General features: G+C 42.7%; 1 long non-coding RNA gene across 3 annotated transcripts in view; it reads left to right on the plus strand.

Annotated features, from left to right (window-relative positions):
* Positions 1–16,047, plus strand: part of LOC123002294 (uncharacterized) — a 60,789-nt gene that overhangs the window by 24,795 nt on the left and 19,947 nt on the right. For all 3 annotated transcript variants that reach the window (XR_006412055.3, XR_007188355.2, XR_006412056.3), the window contains one exon: positions 13,496–13,598. This is a non-coding gene — a long non-coding RNA (uncharacterized LOC123002294). The remainder of the gene's footprint in view (positions 1–13,495; positions 13,599–16,047) is intronic.

The raw sequence follows: 16,047 nt of genomic DNA on the forward strand, positions 1-16,047 counted from the left end.
GGGTGAGGGAGTTGTTCTGTATCGCAATTGTGGTGGCAGTTACTTGAATTTATGCATATGTCAAAAGTCATAGAATGTATACCCCCAAGTGTCACTTTCACTTTGTGTGACTTTAAAAATCAAATAAAAAGGGGCGCCTGGGGGGCTCAGTCAGTTAAGCTCCCAACTCTTGATTTTGGCTCAGGTTGTGATCTGGGGGTCGTGAGATGGAGCCCAGTGTCGGACTCTGCCCTGGGCATGAAGCCAGCTTGAGATTTTCTCTCTCCCTCTTCTTCTGCCCACCCCCTGCTCATGCTTTCTCTCTCTGGAAGAAAAGAAAGAAAGAAAGAAAGAAAGAAAGAAAGAAAGAAAGAAAGAAAGAAAGAAAGAAAGAAAGAAAGAAAGAAAGAAAGAAAGAAAGAAAGAAAGAGAAAGAAAGGAAAGAAAGAAAGAAAGGACCCTATCAAAACCTGAACAGAGAGCTGTGACTCCATGTGCCATTTTCCTTCCCAGCACCCTTAAACGGGTATTCGTTGATGTACCCTGTGGAACCAGTGTCCCCCCAGTAGCCATGAGGATCACACACTTGCCCTGGGCAGGGACTGAGCCACGTGGGACATGGGGACCAAATTTTGCTGTACCGGCAGAACCCTAGGCCACCCGTCCCTTGAGAATCGCAGTCCCTTCCCCGCTGTGTACCACCCTGGCTGGAAAGGATCCCTCTGAGCTACCTGGGAAACACACTTTTATGGTAGTGATTGCTTGCTGCTCAGAGGAGAAAAAAAAAGAATCTCTTAGAGCTAATTTTAGAGCAAATTAATAATATCAACAATAATAATTACTAATACGCATTGCTATTCTTTTAAGTCAAATTATATGTTGCTATAAACCAGACCTAAACTACGACTTTCTCCACTCGTGAAAGTCTTAATTAAAATGATGCATTTTAATATCCTTTTGCTACACGATATAAATTATTCCTCAGCACCTCCATTTTCGTACTCTTCCCTTTAATAATCCTTGCTGTGCAGTGTTAAGGAAGAAGAAAATTGGTGATTAATAAAGGCGTGAACAGGTGGCTACACTGCTTCTAAAAGATCAGTAGTGTAATAATTTCTTAATTATTATTATACTCTGCAAAGGTTTTTAAATACATGATGATAGATTTCCTTCTTCTACTTCTGGCACCCTATAGCTCCTGGCATTACGTTTCATTCTGAATAATAATTAATGAGAAATGAGGTATCCGTATACATTTTATTCCTCCTGTTTTAGTCTCTGAAGTAACCATCCCGCCGCATTTGCTGTGCATGTCATTTCAGCAATATGGGAGACGGCCTCTCAGAATGCCTTGAAGTACTTTTTTCGAATTAACATTTTATTCCTGAAAGCAGAATTTTCCATATGCCTTTCAAAGAGGCAGATGAAAAAGCCGCGTAATTGCTCTGTTTTCATCAAGGTGAACGAACCAATGAAACACTGAAAGTGTCCGACAATGGAGGGACAGGCGTGCTGGGGTCTGTGAAAGGCTGCTACGGGTACAATTAGATACGGAGTACCTGCCATCTCCTTAATAACCACCCACTTAGTCGGATAAGTGTCCCGCCTGTCCAGATAAGGCATGTGTTTGATTAAGGGAAATCGTTCAGTGTAAATGCTGGCCTATGGAGCCAATCAAAGGCGGAGTCAGCTTGTCTATTATGGCTCTGTCAGTCTTGTCTGTTTGCTTATTAAAGTTTCTTTGGCAAATCCAGTGGCCTCCCTTTGGTATGCTAAGCAGCCCTAAACGTTGCTAACATCTTGGAGTGAAGTCACAGGCCTTTGAATGACTCTGGGAGAGTCTACAGGCTTCCCCAACTTACCAAAGCATTTTGTTCCAAAAGTTTGTTTGTAAGTCAGTTGTTTGGAACTTGAGAAGCGGTTTTTCCCATGGAAACAATGTTACAAATGGTGAGAAGGTTCCCAGGCCAGTCCACAAAGGCCTATTTAACCCAGAATATGGCTGGACTGTAGGACCCATAGCACTAGGGAGCCAGCCACCATTAGGATCATTGTTTCTATGGGAAAATGTGCTCCCAGGGCTAATTGTGGATGCCATAAGCAATTCCCCAGCCCTTTCTAGCCTCTGGCAGCTGGAGCCCAAACTCCCCAGTTTCTCATTTCCTTCAGGCTTGGAAGGTGGAAGGTGGAAAGTCCTGGGGGAATCAAAGAGAGGGGGCGTGGGAGGTTCAGGGCTTGGGCAGGAGAGCTCTGCCGGGGATAGGGCGGCAAGATGAGCAAATAAAGGTATTGGGAGCCTAAAGTTGACTTTCAGAAAAACGATGAATCCCTTTTAGTGTACGTTCCATGCAATAATATGTGGGGTATTCTTATACTTAAAAAAAAAAGTCTTTGTTGTTTATCTAAATTCTAATTTAACCTGAGTCCTGTATTTTATCTCACATCCCTGGGTAGGGATCACACGCTTGGTGGGTTGCCAGGGCTGCAAGGATTCTGGAGCAGAAAGCCAGGGGTTCAAGGAGGAAGGATGGAATCTTCCTAGGTCAGAGAAAGTCTCTTCAGGGAAGCAGCAGAATGCCGCGAGTCCTTATAAGGGGACATTTCAGATAGCTCAAGTTTATAGCCCTCACCTCAAGAATGCTTTTGATTTGAGTTCTTTCAGTTGGAAATCTTTCTAAGGCATAGGGAATGCTTCCTTGCCTTTTTAAAAGAATGAATTTAAGTTCTTCTTGATGATTTAAGAGTGACATTATGACCTTGGGAAAATTGTTCAACCTTTCTATGCCTCAATTTTCTCATCTGTAAATGGGGCTAATAATATTATCTTCCTCATTGTTTTGTTGTGTGGGTCGAATATGCTACTATGTGTAAAGGCTTTAGAACGGTATGTTTTCTATTTTACCTATACTCTCAGGCACAAAGAGCTCTGTGGAATTTTTTGCTCCAACACCACATGGCCCAGGGCGCCTGGCTGGCTCAGCCGGAAGAGCATGGGACTCTTGATCTCGGGGTCATGAGTTTGAGCCCCATATTGGGTGTAGGGATTACTAAAATAAATAAACTTTTGAAAAAAACACTACATGGCCCCAGATAATATTTTCCTTCTCTCTCTCTCTCTCTCAAGCTCACTCTCTTTATTTTACATATTAGCTGTTGCTTTTCTCTTTGTCTATAGGCCTCAATGCTTCTAAGCTGGTGCCTTATTTTGTATAATCACATTAAAGCCTGAAGTTTGTTATGGCTTCCCACAGAGTAGAGAACACAGATTTGGAGATATATATATAGATATATAGATATATATATATATATAGATGTAAAATAATTTCCCCAAATATTTTATAATGAAAGTGTTCATTTTACAGCAGACCCTGCAGGAGGTGGCCTTTACAGATGATCCCCTCTTCCCTCCCACCCCCACCCCCCCAATGGTCCCCGCATTCTGGCATTGAGGCCTTTGAGTAATCCCCTCCCCTTGAGGGTGGGCTGGACCTCATCACTTGCTTCTAATAAATAGAATATGGCCAAAGTGATGAAGTGTCACTCCCAAGATTAGGTTACAGAAGACTGACTTCTGTCTTGCTAGCACTATCATTGTATCACTCCGACGGAAACCAGCTGCCATGTCGTGAGCCGCCCTTTGGAGAGGCCCATGTGATAAGGAACCGAGGGAGGTCTATGGTCATCAATGCGTGAGGAATTAAATCCATCCAACCACCTCTTGAGTGAACTTGGTCCACCCGCCTCCCCCCAGTCAACCTCATGAGAGACTCTGATCCGGAAGACCCAGCTGAGCCACGCCCACATTTCTGATCACGGAAACTTTGAAACAATAAGTGGATGCTGTTTGAAGACACTAACTTTTGGAGTTATTCGGTACGCAGCAGTAGATATCATCCCCCCATTGTATCTATATCTTATCATTAACCTCTTACTACACTTGCCTTATCACTGCACTTCCTTTATCTGTTCATCGATCCATCCTTCTATTTATCCATCAGCCCATCTTACTTGTTTGTTTGTTTTATGGCTACGTATCTTTTTCACTTCTAGATTGATGGCTATGCTCCAGTTGCTGGAGGATGTCAGGACACTGACCTTTGGATAATTAAAGTAATAGGGTATTTGATTCTTCCTAAATTATGGGTCAAATACTACTAATCACATAATGCAGGGACATTGTCCAATAATTTAACCTTGAAAATGAGCCTCTTGCCTCTAAGCCATTGTTCCCAGTCTGCCTTGTGAATCTTTCTATAGTGCATTTACTTATTTATTCATCTTTCAACTTTCCATATTAAGGTGTTGTCATCTTTTGGTGCTTTAGTCAAAATTTTCATTTTATCATTCTGTTCCAATTACTATTGTTGCATAACAAACTGCCTGAAACTACCCTGTGAAATGCCAGCCACTCGTTAGCCGTGCTCAAGGGTTCTGTGGGTCAAGAATTTGGACAGGGCACAGTGCGGATTATTCTCCCTTTCCTGGGGCCTCGCCTGGGAAGACTCCTAGAACCAGGGTAACTGAAACAGCTGGGGACAGGAACTACCTGGAAGTGTCCTTACTCACATCTGACACCTAGGCTGCAAAGTCTTCAAGGGTAGGCTTAGCTGGGGCTGTTGACCAGAGTACTTGCACGCGGCCTACCACTGTGACTGGGATCTTTTATGATATGACAGCTGTTTCCTAAGAGAGAGCATCCTGAGAACAGCTTTCAAAGAAAGCAAATGTTTCAAGAGAGCGGGGCAGAATGTACATGGACTCTTTTTTTTTTTTTTTTTTTTTTTTTTTTTTTTTTTTTATTAATAATGATTTTTTATTATATTATGTTAGTCACCATACAGTACATCCCCGGTTTTCGATGTAAGGCTCGATGATTCATTAGTTGTGTATAACACCCAGTGCACCATGCAATATGTGCCCTCCTTACTACCCATCACCGGTCTATCCCATTCCCCCACCCCCCTCCCCTCTGTAGCCCTCAGTTTGTTTCTCATAGTCCATAGTCTCTCATGTTTCATTCCCCCTTCTGATTACCCCCCCTTTCTTTATCCCTTTCTTCCCCTACTGATCATTCTAGTTCTTATGTTCCATAGATGAGAGAAATCATATGATAGTTGTCTTTCTCTGCTTGACTTATTTCACTAAGCATTATCTCCTCCAGTGCCGTCCATGTTGTAGCAAATGTTGAGAACTCATTCTTTCTGATTGCTGAGTAATATTCCATTGTATATATGGACCACAACTTCTTAATCCAGTCATCTATTGCAGGGCATCTCGGCTCCTTCCACGATTTAGCTATTGTGGACATTGCTGCTATGAACATTGGGGTGCATATGGCCCTTCTCTTCACTACGTCTGTATCTTTGGGGTAAACACCCAGTAGTGCAATGGCTGGATCATAGGGTAGCTCAATTTTTAACTTTTTAAGGGACCTCCACACTGTTTTCCAGAGTGGCTGTACCAACTTGCATTCCCACCAACAATGTAGGAGGGATCCCCTTTCTCCACATCCTCTCCAACAATTGTTGTTTCTTGCCTTGTCTATTTTTGCCATTCTAACTGGCGTAAGGTGGTATCTCAGTGTGGTTTTGATTTGAATTTCCTTGATGGCTAATGATTTTGAACATTTTTTCATGTGTCTGTTAGCCATTTGTATGTCTTCATTGGAAAAGTGTCTGTTCATATCTTCTGCCCATTTTTTGATTTGTTTATTTGTTTCTCGTGTATTGAGTTTGAGAAGTTCTTTGTAGATCTTGGATACCAGTCCTTTATCTGTAGTGTCATTTGCAAATATATTCTCCCAATCCGTGGGCTGCCTCTTAGTTTTTCTGACTGTTTCCTTGGATGTGCAGAAACTTTTAATCTTGATGAAGTCCCATAAATTCATTTTATCTTTTGTTTCTCTTGCCTTTGGGGATGTGTCATGAAAAAGGTTGCTTTGGCTGATGTCGTAGAGGTTGCTGCCTATGTTCTCCTCTAGAATTTTGATGGATTCCTGTCTCACATCGAGGTCTTTCATCCATTTGGAGTTTATTTTTGTGTATGGTGTGAGATAGTGGTCAAGTTTCATTCTTTTGCATGTAGCTGTCCAATTTTCCCAGCACCATTTATTGAAGAGACTGTCTTTTTCCCACCGGATGTTTTTTCCTGCTTTATCAAATATTAGTTGCCCAAAGAGCTGAGGGTCCATTTCTGGGCTCTCTATTCTGTTCCATTGGTCTATGTGTCTGTTTTTGTGCCAGTACCATGCTGTCTTGGTGATCACAGCTTTGTAGTACAGCTCGAAATCCGGCATTGTGATGCCCCCAGCTTTGTTTTTCCTTTTCAACAGTTCCTTGGAGATTCGGGGTCTTTTCTGGTTCCATACAAATTTAAGGACTATTTGTTCCAGTTCTTTGAAAAACGTTCTCGGTATTTTGATCGGGATAGCATTGAAAGTGTAGATTGCTCTGGGTAGCATGGACATTTTAACTATGTTAATTCTTCCGATCCATGAGCATGGAATATCTTTCCATCTTTTTATGTCTTCCTCAATGTCTTTTAAGAGTGATTTATAGTTTCTAGAATAAAGGTCCTTTACGTCTCTGGTTAAGTTAATTCCAAGGTAACGTATGGTTTTTGGTGCTATTGTAAATGGGATGGATTCCCTGATTTCTCTTTCTTCGTTCTCGTTATTCGTGTACAGAAATGCAACTGATTTCTGAGCATTGATTTTGTATCCCGCCACGTTACTGAATTGCTCTATAACTTCTAATAGTTTGGGAGTGGCTTCTTTTGGGTTTTCCATATAGAGTATCATGTCGTCTGCGAAGAGAGACATTTTGACTTCTTCTTTGCCGATTTGAATACCTTTGATCCCTTTTTGTTGTCTGATTGCTGTTGCAAGGACTTCTAGTACTATGTTGAATAATAGTGGCGAGAGTGGGCATCCTTGTCGAGTTCCTGATCTTAAGGGAAAGGCTTCCAGCTTTTCCCCATTGAGAATAATATTTGCAGTAGGCTTTTCATAGATGGCTTTTATGAGATTGAGAAATGTACCTTCTATTCCTACACTCTGAAGGGTTTTAATCAGGAAAGGATGCTGTATTTTGTCAAATGCTTTTTCGGCATCGATTGAGAGGATCATATGGTTCCTGAGTCTTTTCTTGTTGATATGATGTATCACGCTGATTGATTTGCGAATATTGAACCACGCTTGCATCCCAGGTATGAATCCCACTTGATCGTGGTGGATAATCCTTTTAATGAACTGTTGGATTCTATTAGCAAGTATCTTGTTGAGGATTTTGGCGTCCATATTCATTAGGGAAATCGGTCTGTAATTCTCCTTTTTGAGGGGGTCTTTGCCTGGTTTGGGGATCAAGGTAATATTGGCCTCATAGAATGAGTTTGGTAGCTTTCCTTCTGTTTCTATTTTTTGAAATAGCTTTAGGAGAATAGGTATTATTTCTTCTTTGAATGTTTGGTAGAATTCCCCAGGAAAACCGTCCGGGCCTGGAGTTTTGTTATTTGGAAGGTTGTTTATCACTGACTCAATTTCTTCATAATTAATTGGCCTGTTTAAGAAATCAATTTCTTCCTTTTTCAATCTTGGTAGTTTATAGGTTTCCAGGAAGGATTCCATCTCTTCCAGATTGCTTAGTTTATTGGCATATAGCTGTTGATAAAAATTTCTAATAATCCTTCCAATTTCAATGGTGTTCGTCGTGACCTCTCCTTTTTCATTCATAATTTTAATAATCTGGGTCCTTTCTCTTTTCTTTTGGATAAGTCTTGCCAGTGGTCTGTCAATTTTATTGATTCTCTCCAAGAACCAGCTTCTAGTCCTGTTGATCTGCTCTACTGTACTTCTGGTTTCTGCTTGATTGATTTCAGCTTTAATTTTGGTCAACTGCTTCCTTGTGCGTGGATTAGGCCTGTCCCTCTGTTGCTGTTCCAGCTTCTTGAGGTGAGAATATAAAAACTGCATTTTAGATTTTTCTATTCTTTTGAGTGAGGCTTGGATGGCTATGTATTTCCCCCTTAGGACTGCCTTTGCAGTATCCCATAGGTTTTGGACTGTTGTATTTTCATTCTCATTGGTCTCCATAAATTGTTTAATTTGATTTTTGATTTCCTGGTTTATCGAGTCATTCCTGAGCAGGATGGTTCTTAGTCTCCAAGTGTTTGAGTTTCTTCCAAATTTTTCCTTGTGGTTGAGTTCTAATTTCAGAGCGTTGTGGTCTGAGAATATGCAGGGGATAATTTCAATCTTTTGGTATCGGCTGAGACCTGTTTTGTGTCCCAGAACATGGTCTATTCTTGAAAATGTTCCATGGGCATTAGAATAGAATGAGTATTCTTTGGTTCTGGGGTGTAGTGTTCTATATATATCTAAGAGGTCCAACTCGTCGAGTATGGCATTCAAAGCCTTTGATTCTTTGCTTAGTTTTTGCCAGGGTGTTCTGTCTATTTCTGAGAGTGGAGTGTTGAGGTCCCCTACTATTAATGTATTTTTATCTATATGTCTCTTTATTCTGGTTAAGAGTTGGCTTGTGTATCTTGCTGCTCCCCTGTTGGGGGCATATATATTTATAATTGTCATATCCACTTGTTGAATACTTCCTTTAAGAATAATATAGTGCCCTTCTGCATCTCTAACTATAGTCTGTAGTTTAAAATCCAATTTATCTGATATGAGAATTGCTACCCCAGCTTTCTTTTGAGGTCCATTTGCGTGAAAGATGGTACTCCATCCCCTTACTCTCAGTCTGAATGCATCTTTGGGTTCGAAATGAGTCTCTTGTAGACAGCAAATGGATGGGTCATTTCTTTTTATCCAATCTGCAACCCTGTGGCGTTTGAAACCAGAATTTAAACCATTAATGTTCAGGCTGAGTACTGAGAGATATGCTTTTAATTCTGCCATGGTGTCAGTAAAGTCTTTGTTTGTATTGGCTGTGACTTTCTGTTTTGTATCACTCTTGGGGCCTTTTTACTTTTATAGAACCCCCCGTAATACCTCCTGTAGGGCTGGTTTCGTGGTTACGAAATTGGCTAGTGACTGTCGATTCTGAAATGTCTTTATTTCTCCATCAATTCTGAATGACAGCCTTGCTGGATAAAGGATCCTTGGCTGCATGTTTTTCTCTGAAAGAGCTTTAAAAATGCTCCCCCAACCCTTTCTCTCATTCCAGGTCTGTGTAGACAGGTCTGATGTAATTCTGATGCCTTTGCCTTGGTACGTGAGAAATTTCTTTGCCCTGGCCGCTTTCAATACTGTTTCCTTAGATCTCATATTTGCGAATTGCACTATGACGTGACGTGGTGTAGGTCTGTCATGGTTGAGCTTGGGAGGGGTCCTCTCTGCCTCTTGGACACGAATTTTTGTTTCCCTTGCTAGATTAGGGAAGTTTTCAGCTACAATTTGTTCAAATATCTCTTCTAGACCTCTGTTTTTCTCCACCCCCTCGGGGATGCCGATGATTCTAACATTGGATCGTTTCATTGAGTCAGTAATCTCCCGTAGCCAACATTCGTGGGCGTGGATTTTTTTAAGACCATCTTCTAATTTTATTTTTTCCTCTATTAACCCATCCTCCAATTCACTAACCCTTTCCTCCGCTTCCGTGACCCTGGCCATCAGAGCCTCTAGTTTTGCCTGCATTTGGCTCATAGAATTTTTAATTTCTGTCAAATTCGCTCTCATTTCCGCCCTTAGGGATTGTATATTCTCAGTAATATTTTCCTGAATACTTTTTTCAAGTCTACTCATTATCTTGACCATTGTTACTCTGAATTCCATTTCTGATAATTTGGTTACATCCATATCCGTTACTTCTGTGGCAGAGGCCACTGACTCACTGTCTTTTCTTTGCTGGGGGGGGCTTCTCCTTCTTGTCATTCTGATGAAGAGAGATTGCGGGGTTTCCAGAGCCCAAAATTATTGACTGGGTCCCAGGCCGTGCCCCTTGTTTTATAGGGATCTTAGAGATGTGGGCTTCTTCTTTAAAGATTTTATTTATTTACTTGTCAGAGAGAGGGAGACAGACAGTCAGCAAGAACGAAACAGAAGCAGGGGAGTGAGAGAGGAAGAAGCAGGCTCCCAGCGGAGGAGCCCGATGAGGGACTCCTTTCCGGAACGCTGGTATCAAGCCCTAAGCCGAAGACAGGCGCTCAATGACAGCGCCACCCAGGTGCCTCCGGTTGTGGGCTTCTTGATTTTTCAGCCTGCCTTCTGGGGGAGGGGCCTGCCGCGCTGATACTCAGGCAACCCTGTTTGGGTAGAGTCTCCGTGTCCCCTGCGAGGGAGGATGGGGATGGGCACTCTCTGAGCCGGTATTTCCAGGCTTTTGTTCTCTGGCGGCTTTCCCTGGCGGCCGGCTATGCCTCTTCTGAGGGTCAGAGCAGCAGAGGCTGCATTGTCGCAGAACAGAGGGATTGCGGCCCGTTCTCCACTGATGTTCTGGCCACTTTAACTCTGTTACTGTTGGTGCTGCTCAACCCTGCGGCGTCCTGGGATGTGCGCACCAACTCGGCGACCCTGCCCTCACTTCCAGGGCAGGCGCGTCTCTGTCCTTTGTGTTTCTAATGCCGCCAGCCACCGGCCCGCGGCCCGCGCGTCTCTGTCCTTTGTGTTTCTAATGCCGCCAGCCACCGGCCCGCGGCCCGCGCGTCTCTGTCCTTTGTGTTTCTAATGCCGCCAGCCACCGGCCGCCCCGCAGGCTCCCGGGTCTCCCGGTCTCAGTCTATGCCCGGTGAGCACACCTCGATTCCGGAGTTTCGTGAGAAGCCTGGTGGCGCGCGCACCCGGTTCAGGGTCTCAGTCTGCTGTTTCGCGGGTGCCGACCGCGAGTCCGCCCGCTCCCCCGTGCAGGTGGCCCGCCAGCCGCCAGCCGCCAGCCGCCCCGCGCGCGCTCCGGGAGTTCCCGGTCTCAGTCTGGATCCCGTGAGCACACCGGGATTCCGGTGTTCCGGGAGATGCCTGGTGGCGCGCGTTCACGGCTCACCGGTCTCAGTCCACTCTCTCGCGGGTGCCCTCTGTGTGTCCGCCCGCTCCCCCGTGCAGGTGGCTACCGCTTCCCGGCGCCCAAACGCGGCGGCTCCCTCCCCCTTCCGTTTATCTTCCGATATCCGTGCACGGTTTACAGCTCCCCTCTTGGTACCTCAATACTCAGCGCTGGAGATGTTCATTTGTAGAGATCCAGATGCATCATCCTGCGTCTCAGGCTGATTCCGTGGTTATTTAGGCTGGTCTGGTACCTATCCAGCTCGACTCAGGGGACCGGCTGAAAAAGGGGTCCCCTACTCCTCCGCCATCTTAACCCACCTGTACATGGACTCTTATGACCTCGTCTTGGAACAGAGTCACTTCCGCCATACCTAACTGTCAAAGATGTCGCAAGCCCACCCGGACTCCAAGAGAGGGGGCGCGAACCCAGGATCTCAATGGGAAGAGTGTCAAAGGGTTTGCAGCCATGTTTTACAACCACCACACATCTTAATTTCTCAGAAAGTGCTGCCAGAATGTTCCCACGTCGCTTTCAAATGATCACTGGAAATAATACTCAACTCAGTAAACACTGTAATCTCCAAACTACAGCTGTTATATCATACTCGAGAAAAATTGACAGAAGTAACCGATGACTCATTTGCAAATTTGGGAATAAAAAGTTGTTGGCGTTACAGAGCACATTGCCATCCTTCACTCTCTCAACTGCCAAGAAAGCCACCGCTGAAACATAGAAAACTTCTCCCTTAAATTATATTTCTATGTGTCCTTAAAGTATATACGTATGTAGGAATTTCACTACGCCCTTCATGTCTCTCTTCTCAGTTACAAATCTGCTCATTCAATGGCTTGACCCATATCCTCTTATTCAGAGAACCTCTTCAAAAACATTTGGTGAATGAATAATCGAATAGATGAGCAAATGAAAAAAATCATTAACTGATCCTTTACACACCTGAAAAGAAAATTATTGAATTTGGGGTCTGGAAAAGGAGACCTTTCACCAGATATGAAGAGCAAATTCTGGATTAAGGAGATAACTATGTTATTAGTTTAGTCACCCATCCATCCATCCATCCATCCATCCATCCACCCATATTTACTATGTATTTGGAACTTAAGTGTAATCGGACAGATGACCATGAACAAGTAAAATATCTGGTTTATATAATGAAAATATATACTAAGTACTATGAAGGGAAGGGCAGGGTGTTCTAAGAGATAATAATGTGAAGCCCTGCTTAGATTAGATGGCCAAAGAAGGCTTCTCTGGGGAGGAGACATTTAAGCTGAAATCTAAAGGATGGGAATGAAAGTTAACTGAAGAACGAAATAGAGACAGACAGAAAACAACACGTGTCAAGTCCCAGAGGTAGGAAAGGCATTTGGAGTATAGCTGGACTATAACGGACGAGAGGGAGAGTGGTACTAGACAAAGTATGGGCTAGGGTAAGAAGGTGGGAAGGTTTTAAGCGAGGGAGTGATGTGATCCGATTTCTGTTTCAGTGAATGCTCTGTCTGCTGTATGCATACTGGAGTAAAGGGGTAAGGGTGAGAGCATTGCTTGCCTTTTCACTTTCAGTGAAGTCTCTTAATAAAAACAACTTATTAATATTTTCTTTTATTGTTTGGTGCTTTTGCGTTCCATTTAAAATGACTTTTAATCTTCAGCTTTTGAAGATACTCTCCTATGTTAATTTCTAGGTTTATTATTTTACCATTCACATTTAGCTCTACAACAAATTGATTTTTCTGTATAAATGAGGGACAGGCCCAATTTCATTTTTTCCCCAAATATATATCCTATTAATCCAATACTATTTATTGGAAAGGCTATGCTTTCTCTAGTGCTCTATAGTGACCTTTTCCATATATGTGTGGGTCTATTTCTGAGCTTTCTGTTCTGATCACTTTGTTTACTTTGCTATATGTTTGTGCCACACTGTTTTAATGTACTTTTGTAACAAGTCTTGATATTCAACAAAGCAAATCCTCCCATGTTGTTCTTTTCAAAGCTTATTCTTGGCCCTGTGCATTTTTATATAAATTTTAGAAGCAGCTTTGAGGTTCTACACACACACACACACACACACCTGTTGAATAGAATTGGCATTGAATCTATAGAGTGGTTTGGGGACAATTAATATATTTGCAATATAGGGTCTTCCATTCCATGAACATGGAATATCTCCCCATTTATTTCCATGTTCTTCAATTTCTGTCCATATTATTTTACAATTATCTGCACAGATGACTTGAACATTTTTTTTGAGTTATTCCTAGGTTTTATATTAATTTAATGCTATTTTAAAGGGTATCTATTTAAAAGTTGTTTTATCTAGAAATGCAATTGATTTGTGAGTATTGTTTTTGAATCTAGTAAACCTGATAACTCTTATTAATTCAAATAATCTGTGAGTAATTTTGGATTTTCAATGTATGTAATAATATCATCTGTGAGCAATAGTTTTGTTTCTTTAAAATCCTTACCTTTTTCTTTTTTTCTTGCTTTACTGTGCTGACTAGGAACTCTAACACAATGTGGAACAGAAGTGGTGATAATGGACAGTCTTTGTCTTCTTTATCACAGAGTAGAAGATTTGAGTGTTTCATCAAACGCTTGTTTGTGGTAAGTTTTTTGAAACACTATCAGATTTAGAAAGCTCTCTGCCACTTAAGAGGTTTTGATGCTTTATCACAAATATATGCTGGGTTTTATCAAACATTATTTCCTCATCAATTGATAAAATCATGTGATTTTTCTCCTTTATATTAATTTAATAGTAATTTTCTGTGTATTAATAATGAATTACATAAATTAATTTTCTAATGTTGAACCAACTTTGCATTCTTTTTTTTTAAGATTTTATTTATTTATTTGACAGAGAGAGACAGCCAGCGAGAGAGGGAACAGAAGCAGGGGGAGTGGGAGAGGAAGAATCAGGCTCCTAGCAGAGAAGCCTGATGTGGGGCTCGATCCCAGAATGCTGGTATCACGCCCTGAGCTGAAGGCAGACGCTTAAAGACTGCGCCACCCAGGCGCCCTGAACTTTGCATTCTTGAGATAAACCCAACTTGATTATGATGTGTTTTTTTCACATACTCCTGGGTTTGGTATGCCAGTATTTGTTGAAGATTTTTACGTCTGTGGCTATGAATGAGATTGACATGTAATTTTTTTTAAATTTTATTTATTCGACAGAGATAGAGACAGCCAGTGAGAGAGGGAACACAAGCAGGGGGAGTGGGACAGGAAGAAGCAGGCTCACAGCAGAAGAGCCTGATGTGGGGCTCGATCCCATAACACCAGGATCACGCCCTGAGCCGAAGGCAGACGCCCAACCGCTGTGCCACCCAGGCGCCCCCAACATGTAATTTTTTTGTACTGTACTTGTCAGGTTTTATGTCATAGTTGTGATATCTTCATAAAATAAGTTTGATATATATCCTGTTTTTTCCCTTGAATAGTTTGTGTAACACTGAAATAATGTCTTTTTTTAGATAATTTTTTTATTTATTTGAGAGGGAGAAAGAGAGAGCAAATGAGAGCACGAGAGTAGGGAAGGGAGAAGCAGACTCCTTGCTGAGCAGAGTACCTGACATAGGGCTCCATCCCAGGACCCTGGGATCATGACCTGAGCTGAAGGCAGACGCTTAACCGACTGAACCATCCAGGTACCGGTAGAATTCTTCAGTGAAGTAATCTGGATCTGAAAGAACCCAGCTCATGTAGAGTAGCTCTGGCTGCATAGCCACTTGATGACCTATGGTCAGGCACTTTGTCTCAACCAGGGCCTGGTAGCATACCAGGGACTAGCTTATGAAATGTGTATAATTCTCTGCCATAGATGGCATGGCCTTGCTGTAGAACCCTAGAGGTCTTCATTGTGATTCTTCTGTGTGGGCTTGCCATAAACCCAACTGACACAAGAGACCTCCATTTGCCCTTCTCCACTATGGTACCTCTTGTATCACAGGCCAAGAAATCAATACGGGTCTCATGCCAACTACCAAGTATGTCCATTCTCATTATATACTTGGAGACCGGGGAATGATCATCACATGAGTCTGTGGCTCTAGTGGGCACACTGTGAGCCAGACCTGGGCCAGATCTGCGTTTATTATCTAGTCTTCATCTGCCCCTACTTTAAGGGTCATGACGATGCCTTCAAGTATCTAGATATACATTCCATGGATATCAATAGAAACTTGAATTCTGTGAAATGTTTAGATAGTCCCCTCTCATGAGTATATAATTACCCAAGTAAATGGCCATTTATCTTTCTCGAAAACCCCAGAGGAACAATTGCCATATATACATGCATGGTGCTGCAGGGTTCTCCCTCCTGGAGACCCTTCATTCAGGTCTGAAAAGTAGCTCGGGTCTCAAAACTAGGCAAGGGATTTTGACTTTTTTGTTGTTGATTGCCCACATCCTCTTGCACCCATCTGACTTCCTCTGATCGTGTAGATTGAGAACTACCCTTGCAGGCTACCCCTCTATCTTGTCTCTAGGGAGCCTGTGTGTTGTTAACTATCTCCATAGCTCTCTATGGGTCAGGCCCTCCTGGCACCTACAGTGATTGCACACACGTAATTTCTGATGCTAACGTGTCACCACCTGGCCTCTATTTATGTCTGCGGTGCTGTCAGTGAATGCAGCTCTATGAGCACCTCTTTTACTGTCTTCCCTGTCCTACAAGGGAGATCCACCACTGACCTTGTTAGTGATGTTAGTGCCCCTCTCACTGCTGTTTTCCTGATGGCCTGGGGAATGGTATATACCCCAGGCCCTCCTATAGAATATGGTTGTCTGGTAAGTCATCCAGACTTCCATGGAGTAGCTACCCTAGTATGCCCACTTCTTGGAGCCTTTGATCCTTTCATTTCTATTGTCTGCCTTGATAATTCTGGCATTTCTACCTTGCTTGGTGTGGACCATTGCTTTTTCCTTATTTCTAAGATTCATCCCAAGCAGCATTTTCATATGGTCTCCCGGGGTCCTTGCCAGGTTAAGTCTTATATTTCTAGCAAGAGCTCCCATGTCAGGACCTTTTATCCAGTGTTCTGTTTGGCTC

The sequence above is a fragment of the Ursus arctos genome, chromosome X (genome assembly GCF_023065955.2).
Source record: "Ursus arctos isolate Adak ecotype North America chromosome X, UrsArc2.0, whole genome shotgun sequence".
NCBI lineage: Eukaryota > Metazoa > Chordata > Mammalia > Carnivora > Ursidae > Ursus > Ursus arctos.